A 12,062-nucleotide genomic window follows, 5' to 3' on the forward strand; every position below is an offset into this window, starting at 1 on the left:
CAGACAAAAAGAAAGAAAAAAGAATCAAGGACTTGGAAGAAAGTCTGAGAGAGATATCAGACAACCTCAAGCGCTCAAATATCCGAGTCATGGGTATTCCAGAAGGGGAGGAAAATGGAGATTCCATTGAAAACATATTCAACAAAATAGTGGCAGAAAACTTCCCAGGTATAGGAAAAATCACAGATCTTCAGATCCAGGAAGCTCAACGATCTCCAAACGTATTCAACCCAAAAAGGCCTTCTCCAAGACATGTCATAGTCAAATTGGCAAAACTCAGAGACAAAGAGAGAATCTTAAAAGCTGCAAGAGAGAAGCGTCAAATCACCTATAAGGGAGCCCCAATCAGGTTAACATCAGACTTTTCATCACAAACCCTAAAAGCTAGAAAGGAATGGGATGATATTTTCAAAATACTAAAAGACAAAGATTGCCAGCCAAGAATACTCTACCCTGCAAGGCTATCCTTCCGAAATGAGGGGCAAATAGTATATTTCTCAGACAAACAAAAACTGCGGGAGTTCACTACCACAAGACCACCCTTACAAGAAATCCTCAAGGGAGTACTGGGTTTGGTTCCTGAAAAATAACTACCACTGCCATAAAAACCTAAGAAAAATCTAAACCCGATAGTACAATAAAAATGGCATTCATGAAGAGAAAACAAGCTAACAAAAACACTATCTACAACCTAAGGAACCAACAAACAAAGAAACCAAACAGTAAATCAGAAAGCAAGGAACAAAAGACACCTAAGACAACCAAACAACCAATAAAATGCTAGGAATAAATCAACACCTTTCAATAACAACTCTTAATGTTAAAGGCTTAAATTCCCCAATTAAAAGACACAGACTGGCTGACTGGATCAAAAAGCAAGACCCAACTATATGCTGCCTACAAGAGACCCACCTCACCCATAAAGATTCACACAGACTAAGAGTGAAAGGATGGAAAAAGATTTACCATGCAAACAGAAAAGAAAAACGAGCTGGAGTGGCTATTCTTATATCTGACAAAATAGACTTTAAACTAAAAACCATAAAAAGAGACAATGAGGGACACTACTTAATGATAAAAGGACTGATCCATCAAGAAGACATAACAATCATAAATATGTACGCACCCAATGTTGGAGCAGCCAGATTTATAAAACAAACTCTATTAGACCTAAAGAAGGAAATAGACACTAATACCATAATAGCAGGGGACCTGAACACTCCACTGTCAATATTAGACAGATCATCTAGGCAAAGAATCAGTAGAGAAACACAAGATCTAAACAAGACTCTAGACCAATTGGAATTGGCAGATATCTACAGAACATTCCACCCAACAACCTCAGAATATTCATTCTTCTCATCAGCACATGGATCATTCTCCAGGATAGATCACATATTAGGTCACAAATCAAGTCTCAATAAATTCAAAAAAATTGGAATTATCCCATGTATCTTCTCAGACCACAATGGATTAAAACTAGAAATTAATAACAAACAAAACTCTGGAAACTATACAAACACATGGAAATTAAACAGCATTCTACTTAATGACATATGGGTCCAAGAAGAAATCAAGCAGGAAATCAAAAAGTTTATTGAAACTAATGAAAACAATGATACATCATACCAAAACCTGTGGGATACTGCAAAAGCAGTATTGAGGGGAAAATTTATTGCATTAAATGCTCACTTCAGAAGAATGGAAAGATGGCAAGTGAACAACCTAACACTTCACCTTAAAGAACTAGAAAAACAAGAACAATCCAATCCTAAAGTTAGCAGACGGAAAGAAATCATTAAGATCAGAGCAGAACTGAATGAAATTGAAAACCAAAAAACAATTCAAAAGATCAACGAATCAAAAAGTTGGTTTTTTGAAAAGATAAATAAAATTGACAAACCATTAGCATGGCTAACAAAAAAAAGAAGAGAGAAGACTCAAATAACAAAAATTAGAAATGAAAAAGGCGATATTACAACTGATTCATCTGAAATACAAGGAATCATTCGAGACTACTATAAACAACTATACGCCAACAAATTTGAAAATCTGGAGGAAATGGATACATTTCTGGACACACACAAGCTCCCAAAACTGAACCGTGAAGACGTAGAAAATTTGAACAGACCAATAACAATAAAGGAGATTGAAGCTGTTATCAGAAGGCTCCCAACAAAGAAAAGCCCAGGACCAGATGGATTCACAGCAGAATTTTACCAAACATTCAAGGAGGAATTGACACCGATTCTTTACAAACTATTCCAAAAGATTGAAACGGACGCAAATCTCCCAAACTCATTCTATGAAGCAAACATCATCCTGATACCAAAACCAGGTAAAGATATAACCAAAAAAGAAAACTACAGGCCGATATCCTTGATGAATATAGATGCAAAAATCCTCACTAAAATACTAGCAAACAGAATACAGCAACACATACGAAAAATTATTCATCACGATCAAGTGGGATTCATCCCAGGGATGCAAGGTTGGTTCAACATACGCAAATCAATAAATGTGATACACCATATTAATAAACTCAAACACAAGGACCATATGATCATCTCTATGGATGCTGAAAAAGCATTTGATAAAGTTCAGCACTCATTCATGACAAAGACCCTCTATAAGTTAGGTATAGAGGGAAAGTATCTCAACATAATTAAAGCCATATATGACAAACCCACTGCCAATATCATCCTGAATGGGGAAAAGCTGAAAGCTTTTCCTTTAAGAACAGGCACTAGACAAGGATGCCCACTCTCACCACTCCTATTCAACATAGTGTTGGAAGTACTAGCCAGAGCAATCAGAGAAGAGAAGGAAATAAAGGGCATCCAGATTGGAAAAGATGAAGTCAAACTGTCCCTGTTTGCAGATGACATGATCCTATATATCGAACAGCCTAAAACCTCTACAAAAAAACTGTTGGAATTGATAAATGATTTCAGCACAGTAGCAGGATACAAAATCAACACACAAAAATCAGTAGCATTTCTTTTCTCCAATAGTGAACATGCAGAAGGAGAAATCAAGAAAGCCTGCCCATTTACAATAGCCACCAAAAAAATAAAATACTTAGGAATTGAGTTAACCAAGGAGGTGAAAAATCTCTATAATGAGAACTACAAACCACTGCTGAGAAAAATTAGAGAGGATACAAGAAGATGGAAAGATATTCCATGCTCTTGGATTGGAAGAATCAACATAGTGAAAATGTCCATACTACCCAAAGTGATATACAAATTCAATGCAATCCCCATCAAAATTCCAAAGACATTTTTCTCAGAAATGGAAAAAACTATTCAGACATTTATATGGAACAATAAAAGACCACGAATAGCCAAAGCAATGCTCAGCAAAAAAAACAAAGCTGGAGGCATAACACTACCTGACTTTAAGCTATACTACAAAGCTACAATAACCAAAACAGTATGGTACTGGCATAAAAACAGACACACTGACCAATGGAATAGAACAGAGAATCCAGAAATCAACCCACACACTTACTGCCATCTGATCTTTGACAAAGGCACCAAGCCTATTCACTGGGGAAGGGACTGCCTCTTCAGCAAGTGGTGCTGGGATAACTGGATATCGATATGCAGGAGAATGAAACTAGATCCATACCTCTCACCGTATACTAAAATCAACTCAAAATGGATTAAGGATTTAAATATACACCCTGAGACAATAAAACTTCTTAAAGAAAACATAGGGGAAACACTTCAGGAAATAGGACTGGGCACGGACTTCATGAATACGACCCCAAAAGCACGGGCAACCAAAGGAAAAATAAACAAATGGGATTATATCAAACTAAAAAGCTTCTGCACAGCAAAAGAAACAATTAAAAGAGTTAAAAGACAACCAACAGAGTGGGAGAAAATATTTGCAAAATATACATCTGACAAAGGATTAATATCCAGAATATATAAGGAACTCAAACAACTTTACAAGAAGAAAACAAGCAACCCAATTAAAAAATGGGCAAAAGAGCTAAGTAGGCATTTCTCTAAGGAAGATATCCAAATGGCCAACAGACATATGAAAAAATGCTCAACATCACTCAGCATCCGGGAAATGCAAATCAAAACCACATTGAGATACCATCTAACCCCAGTTAGGATGGCTAAAATCCAAAAGACTATGAACGATAAATGCTGGCGAGGCTGCGGAGAAAAAGGAACTCTCATACATTGTTGGTGGGACTGCAAAATGGTGCAGCCTCTATGGAAAATGGTATGGAGGTTCCTTAAACAATTGCAAATAGATCTACCATACAACCCAGCCATCCCACTGTTGGGAATATACCCAGAGGAATGGAAATCATCAAGTCGAAGGTATACCTGTTCCCCAATGTTCATCGCAGCACTCTTTACAATAGCCAAGAGTTGGAACCAGCCCAAATGCCCATCATCAGATGAGTGGATACGGAAAATGTGGTACATCTACACAATGGAATACTACTCAGCTATAAAAACGAATGAAATACTGCCATTTGCAACAACATGGATGGACCTTGAGAGAATTATATTAAGTGAAACAAGTCAGGCACAGAAAGAGAAATACCACATGTTCTCACTTATTGGAGGGAGCTAAAAATTAATATATAAATTCACACACACACATACACACACACACACACACAAACCGGGGGGGGGGGAAGAAGATATAACAACCACAATTATTTGAAGTTGATACAACAAACAAACAGAAAGGACATTGTTGGGGGGAGGGGGGAGGGAGAAGGGAGGGAGGTTTTGGTGATGGGGAGCATTAATCAGCTACAATGTATATCGACAAAATAAAATTTAAAAAAAAAAAAAAATAAAATAAAATAAAATTGTAAAGTAAAAAAATAAAAATAAAAATAAAAATAAAATAAAATAAAAGAAGCTTAAATTATCTACTGGGGTTATCTTTTGACAGACTGCCATTATAAGACATTACACAATTCCATAGCAAGCAAGTTTGAGACAACTGCAGTTTAAAAGCATGAACCGTACAACAAAAAGTGGAATAATGAATTTAAAGATAAAACACTTCTTCCTGAAGGGAATCATTGTGACCTAGTGAAAAACCAGGTGTTTCATCCACTTAGTTACCAACTTCAAGTCTCTTTCCTCTAGTTCTCAAGCTTTGAGTGAACATTCCTGTGAAATATATCTTCAACTTGAAAGTTCACACTCCAATCAAAAACTTCTCTTCTTGAGTTTGAAATACTGTTTACTGTGTATATTCCTATGGGCCTTGTAGTGGATTGAATTATGTCCCCCTCAAAACCCACTGAAGCTTGAATTGTATCCCCCAAGTTTTATGTATTAGAAACTTGGCCCCACTGTGACTGTTAAGAGGGTGGGAAATCCTATTATGGTAATCAAAAGGTGGAGCCTTGAAGAGGTGATTAGATTGTAGGACCATGCTATAGTGAATGGATTAAAAATGGTGGTCAGACCAAGCCACTGCTAGAAGCACCCTGGGCTCTTGAGCTGGGGTGGTGGGGGGCCAAGCGCCTCAGCCACGACCCTGAAGATATGCAACTAGCCCAGCGATGACCGCCAAACGGCCACCAGAAGTGCCCTGGGCTCCCAAGCCGGGGTGGTGGTGGGGCCAAGGGCTTCAACCACACCCCTCTGACATCTGCATCCAGCCCAGCAATGACTGAGCCTCCACTGGAAGCCCCCTGGTCTCCCCTGCTAGAACGATGGAGGTACCACAGGCCTCAACCCTGCCCCTCCTCCTTCCTCCTGCCCCCACCCTATTTCCTTCCCCCTTTCCCTCTCCCCTTTCTCCCCCAGCTGTTCCACAACATCTTAGAATGTAAAAACATTAACAGTATTAATAAATATTTTTTTAAAATGATGGTCAGGGGCATGGTTCTGAGGACCTTAAAAGACGAGAGAGAAGAGTCTCTGTTCTTTCTCTTGCTCTCCCTGCTCTACCATTTTCTGCAATGTGATACCCTTCCATCACTAAAGTCACACCAAAGAAAGCCTTCACCAGATGTGTTCCCTGGACTTTGGACTTCTTAGCCTCAGAAACTGTAAGCAAATAAATTTTGTTTTCTTTATAAAATACCCAGTTCTATGTATTTTGTTATAAGCAACAGAAATGGACTAAGACAGGCCTTTATTGCTACTTTTGCTTTCCTTTGTTATACAGATTTTGTGTTACATTTCTTTCCCCAGAGGGATTTTACAGAGCCTTTTGTTGTAGGACAATAAAATCAAAGGTAGTATATGCAGCTTCTAATGCAATTCTTATTTGGTGTAACTTCTCTCCTCTCTCTAAGAGGATTCGCTGTGCACAGGGTATGAAGCAGTTGTGGAATACTGTGCCTTTGGCTAGATACTATTTTGTTTGATTATTTCTTTGCTTTTTTCCTCAAAATGTCAGTAAGCTTTTTCTGCTTCCAACAAATTGTAAGACTAAATACTTGTTTTCACTCTCGTAACCTGTAGCAATAAGTATTACTTTTTACAAAAATATGTATATATACTGCAAAGCTACAGTAACCAAAACAGCATGGTACTGGCATAAAAACAGACATACAGACCAATGCAATAGAATAGGGAACATGGAATTTAAATCCAAAAACTTACAGCCAACTGATTTTCAATAAGGCACCAAGAATACACATTGGGGAAAGGACACTCTCTTTAATAAATGGTGCTGGAAAAACTATATATCCACATGCAGAAGAATGAACCTAGACACTTCTCTCTTACCATATAAAAAAGTCAACTCACAATGGATTGAAGACTTAAATGTAAGACCCAAAACTATAAAATTACTAAAAGAGGAAGCTGGCTGGTTGGCTCAGTTGGTTAGAGTGCAGTGTGGATAACACCAAGGTCAAGGACCACCATAAAGAAAAAAAAAAAAAACTAGAAGAAAACAGAGGGGAAATACTCCAGGAAATTGGTTTGCGCAAGGATTTTTTGGATAAGAACTCAAAAGCACAGGTAACAAAAGCAAAAGTAGACAAATGGGATTATATCAAACAAAAAACTTCTGCACAACAAAGAAAACAAGAGAGTGACGAGACAACCTACAGAATGGGAGAAAATATCCACAAACTATGCACCTGACAAGGGGTTAATATCCATATATAAGAAACTCAAACTCAATAGCAAAAAAAAAAAAAGAAATTTACTATCAGTCACATGAACACACAAAAGATTTTTTTTTAATTCTTCCAGTGTCCAGATTGGAGAGTTACAGCCATTTTTGGTGCCCCCATTTTTAAAGAATGTGATAAAAATTGGAGAAGACATCAAAAAGTACTACCCAAACCTTTTAGTAAATAAGACCTATATGTAAAGTTGTTCCCTACTAATTTAGGTTATTATTGTCTAGAAATAAGTAAAATTTTCTCCCACTTCATTAAGAGTCTTCTCTCTGCTGAATTGAGGGTGCCTTTACCTCCCACCTGCCTTGTCACCCTGGGAATGAGAACGATCGTTGTGCCAGAGTGCCCTGCATTGTCAAGTATCAGTTTACATTATATACACATACACTGATTTCAAGTTTACAATACTCAAAAACAGAAACATGAAAAAGAGACCAAAATGAAATACAGAAAAACTTTATATGATGACATACTGCTTTTATACTTTATCACTTTTAAAGGTCTAATTTTACCAAAGCCTACACTACAAGTGTCACAGGTATTTCCCATATATTTGTTTATAGTCACTAGAAAGAAAAATGGAACAGTCCTCTCTCTAGCTCTAACCATTCCCATCATCTACAATTCTCAGTGAAAGATGGCACTCTCATTGTATTTGTAGCAACAACAGAAATCACCACTTTCTTAAGCCTCATCACAATATTCCAAAACATGTCATGGTGGACAGAATAATAGCCTCCAAAGATGTCCACAATAACCATGGAACCTGTGATTATGTTAACCACAAAAGGGACATTGCAGGTGTGATTAAATTAAGGATCTCGATAAGGGAAATTATCCAAAAGGGCTTAAAATAATCATATGGATCCTTAAAAGCAGAAAACTTTTCCCAGCTGTGGTCAGAGACGTGACTACACAAGAATGTTCAGAGAGATGCAACATCGGTGGCTTTAAAGACAGAGGAAGGGAGGGCTGGCCCATGGCTCACTCAGGAGAGTGTGGTGCTGATAACACAAAGGCCATGGGTACAGATCCTACATAGGGATGGCCGGTTAGCTCACTTGAGAGAGCGTGGTGCTGACAACACCAAGCCAAGGGTTAAGATCCCCTTACAGGTCATCTTTAAAAAAAAAAAAAAAAAAAAAAAAGACAGGGGAAGGGGGCCACAAGCCATGGAAAGTAGCAACCTCTGGAAGCTGGGAGAGGCAAGGAAATAGATTCTCCCCTAGAAACCTTCAGAAAGGAACACAGATCCTCTGACACACTGATTTCAGCCCAGTGATACCTACTTTGGACTTCCAATCTACAAAACTGTAAAATAATAAATTTGTGTTATTTTTAGCCATTAAATTTGTGGTAATTTGTTACAGCAGTCATAAAAAACTAATACATACACATTAAACACCTAATAATATGTGAAATTATCTACAGGAGAAAAGCATAATTAAATTGCCCAAATACTTAGAACACTGTAAGAAAGAGTAATGTGTGCATGTTACAGTATATTTTTCTTCTGTTAATCTCCTGTCCTCACAAAACTTCATTCATTAAAAAGCCAGCCAAAGTGACAATTCTTCACTCTCTGCAGAAGAATGAGTCATATTAATAAAAAAAAAAAAAAAAAAAAAGTCAGGATAGCAGGTTCTACTGGGTCAGGAAACAATTATGTTTGTTTTTCTGAGAGTCAAACATAAAAATGTTTGCACTGCTTATTCTGCTTATCCCCCTTGTATCAAATGGATACCATATTTAAAAAGTCCTTCTAGATATTGATAATATTAAGAGCTTACTATTAATTTTTATAAGTGTGACAATGGTATGGGCATATTAAAAAGACAGAGTGACTCAGAGGGTCTACAGATACATACTGAAATATTTATAGATGAAATGGTATGCCTATGATTTGCTTTAAAATAATTGGAAGGGGCCAGCCCGTGGCTCACTCGGGAGAGTGCGGTGCTGAGAACACCAAGGCCACGGGTTCGGATCCTATATAGGGATGGCCAGTTGGCTCACTAGCTGAGCGTGGTGTTGACAACACCAAGCCAAGGGTTGAGATCCTCTTACCGGTCATCTTTTTTAAAAAAATAAATAAATAAAAATAAATAAAATAAAATAAAATAATTGGAAGGGCCAGCCGTGGCTCACTCGGGAGAGTGTGGTGCTGATAACATCAAGACCACGGGTTCGGATCCCTATATAGGGATGGCCGGTTAGCTCACTTGGGAGAGTATGGTGCTGACACCATCAAGTCAAGGGTTAAGATCCCCTTACCAGTCATCTTTTAATAAATAAATTAATTAATTAACTAATTAGTTAATTTAAATGACTGGGAGTAGGGATAGAAATGGGTAGGGATATAAATAAAAATTGGCATAAGTTAATTGTTGGAACTGGGTAGTGGGTACATAGGAGTACATTATATTATTTCACTGTTTTAAATTTATATATATACATATACACACACACACACACATATATATATATATATATATTTTTTTTTTTTTGGCTGATATGGGGATCTGAACCCTTGACTTTCCTGTTAGAAGGCGACACTCTGAGCTAACCAGCCAGCCCTAAACTTTTCTATACTTACAAGGTACAAAAACAAAAAAAAAGGCCTTAACCTATGTGTCATAACAATGTAAACTTCTTAATACATAACGTACCTGTCATAATACAGACTTCTTACTAGCTGAATCTACAACCTATTAACACTGCCCCACCTCAGTTCTCTACCATTTAATCCACTTGCAAATGATAGTTTCATCAATTATTCTTCTTTCATCCCAACTCACTTTGCCCTACTTACCAACTTTTTTTTTGGCAGCTGGTCTGTGTGGGGATCAGAACCCTTGACCTTGGTGTTACAATACTGCGCTCTAACGAAGTGAGCCGCTATTTACTAATTTTATAAGCTTAAGCAAGTCACCTACTCTCTACTCTAAAAAGACTGATTTTTCTTCATCTGCAGAATGGGATATTCATACTTGCTCAGTCTATCGATGAGTTGCTGAGAGGATTATCTAAGATAATCATTCTAAAAATCCATATAGTCAATAAATTTCGTCCTCTGCAGCAACCATTCACCTATTTCCATAGATTCTCTTCCCTTCCACCTCCAGCTCCTCTCTTGAGCCCAAGCAACTGCTGAGATTACACTCCTCCACCACCTCCACCCCTCATGTTTTCATACCTACCAGCAAAGCACCTTCTCTCTACACACCCAACCTCCCCTCTCCTCTTTCCAGCTTCCCACTCCATCTACCCCCCCAATCAGTCCATCCTGGGTACCCGTTCGCTGGCCCTACTACAATCATCCCATCACTTCTCCACTCCTTTTCCGTACTTTGATCCAATCAGCTTTATCACGCCACTACCCTCAAACCCCACTACTGCCCCCAGTTCACAAACACACACCGTTCAGTTAAAACACAAATTGCTTAGACAAATTCATGGAGTCAAAGTAGACTTGTACTTGCAAGGGATGAGGGAGGGGGCTGAGGAGTGACTGCTAATGGATTCGGGCTTCTTTTAGGGGTGATAAAAATGTTCTAGAACTAGAGAGTGGTGATGGCTGCACAACCATGTAAATATTCTAAGAACCACCGAGTTGTACTTTAACTGTACTTTTAAAGAGTAAATTTTATGGTGTGTGAATATCTCAATAAAAATGTGTGCGTCAAAAAAGAAAAAAACAACACTACTGCTCACCCTGCCCATCACACGCCCATTTGTCAGCCCAACATCGCCCCATCTCCGGAAGCATCGACTTGCCCTTCGGTCTGCCCCCAACTCCCAACACCAGACACGGACAGAGGTCCCTGTCACTCTCTTAACACACCCCCTCACCGCTCCGTGGGAAGGCGCAAAATGGGCCCGCTCCAGCACCCCGGGCACAGCCCTTTGGGGGTGGCCCGCTCCCCCACTGGCAGGGAAGCCGCCCCTCACCTCCCTGCGCTGACCGGGGAGGAGAGGCGACCCCTAACCCACTCTGACAAGGGGCGGCGCCACAGCCCACCTGTCTCGCCGGCGGGTTGACTCGCTCCAGGGACGGGCGGGTGGGGGCGGGGGTCAGAAGCCGCGGTCGCTGCCGCAGCCCGGGGTGACGCACGCCGGCTCAGGCCTCCATGTTTCCACGTCTGCCTGCGGCTGCGGCTGCGACTCGGGCTCAGCTCCAGCCCCGGCGACGGCGTTGGTGCGGAGGCCGGGAGGCGGGGAGAGAGGAGGGAAGCGACCGAAAACGCGACTAGAGACCCAACGGCCCTGCGCGTGCCAGCCGGACAGTCACGTGGTGCGCAGCGCGCCGGCTTCTGGGAAATGCAGTCCCTCGGGTGTTACTGGCTGCCCCAACCCCCTAGCGCCTCCCGGCAACCGCAAAGCCACGTGGCAAAATAGAGACGCGCAAAACCCTCACCTCCGTTGTAGAGTACCTGCTTACCTACACCACCTGTTCTGGTGGCTTAGCTTTATTAAAGTCCCCGTTAATTCCAGCTGAATTACCATCCCAAAGTCAAGCAATTCTTTGTGGGGTCCTGAAGAACTGAAAAATAGGAAAGTTTTTTTTTGTTTGTTTGTTTGTTTTTGTTTTTTTTATAAAGATGACTAGTAAGGGGATCTTAACCCTTGACTTGGTGTTGTCAGCAGCACGCTCTCCCAAGTGAGCTAACCAACCATCCCTGTATAGGGATCTGAACCCATGGCTTTGGTGTTAGCACCACACTCTCCCAAGTGAGCCACGGGCCGGCCCTGGAAATTCATTTTTGATGGAGGCAGTGGGCAGGTCTACACTTGCTAGCAGTATTGTGAGAAAGGACAGGTCCCCCAGGAAACAGTATCAATATTGTGTAATGCCAAAAGTATGGAACTTGAAGTCAAATGAGCTGAAGTTATCAGATGGACGTCCTTGAACAATCACTTCACT

At 40.0% G+C, this 12,062-nt stretch overlaps 1 protein-coding gene across 3 annotated transcripts in view; it reads right to left on the reverse strand.

The window, feature by feature from the left end:
- DYM (dymeclin) overlaps positions 1–11,401 on the reverse strand; it is a 389,485-nt gene extending 378,084 nt beyond the window's left edge. For 2 of the 3 annotated variants that reach the window (XM_063076501.1, XM_063076499.1), the window contains exon 1: positions 11,160–11,399. The gene's annotated coding sequence lies outside the window, so the exon portion shown is untranslated. Of the gene's footprint in view, positions 1–11,159 lie in introns of all 3 variants that reach the window. The other variant, XM_063076500.1, reaches the window with a different exon arrangement.
- Between the last annotated feature and the right edge of the window lie 661 nt (positions 11,402–12,062).

Source organism: Cynocephalus volans, chromosome 13 (genome assembly GCF_027409185.1).
Source record: "Cynocephalus volans isolate mCynVol1 chromosome 13, mCynVol1.pri, whole genome shotgun sequence".
NCBI classification, from domain to species: Eukaryota; Metazoa; Chordata; class Mammalia; order Dermoptera; family Cynocephalidae; genus Cynocephalus; species Cynocephalus volans.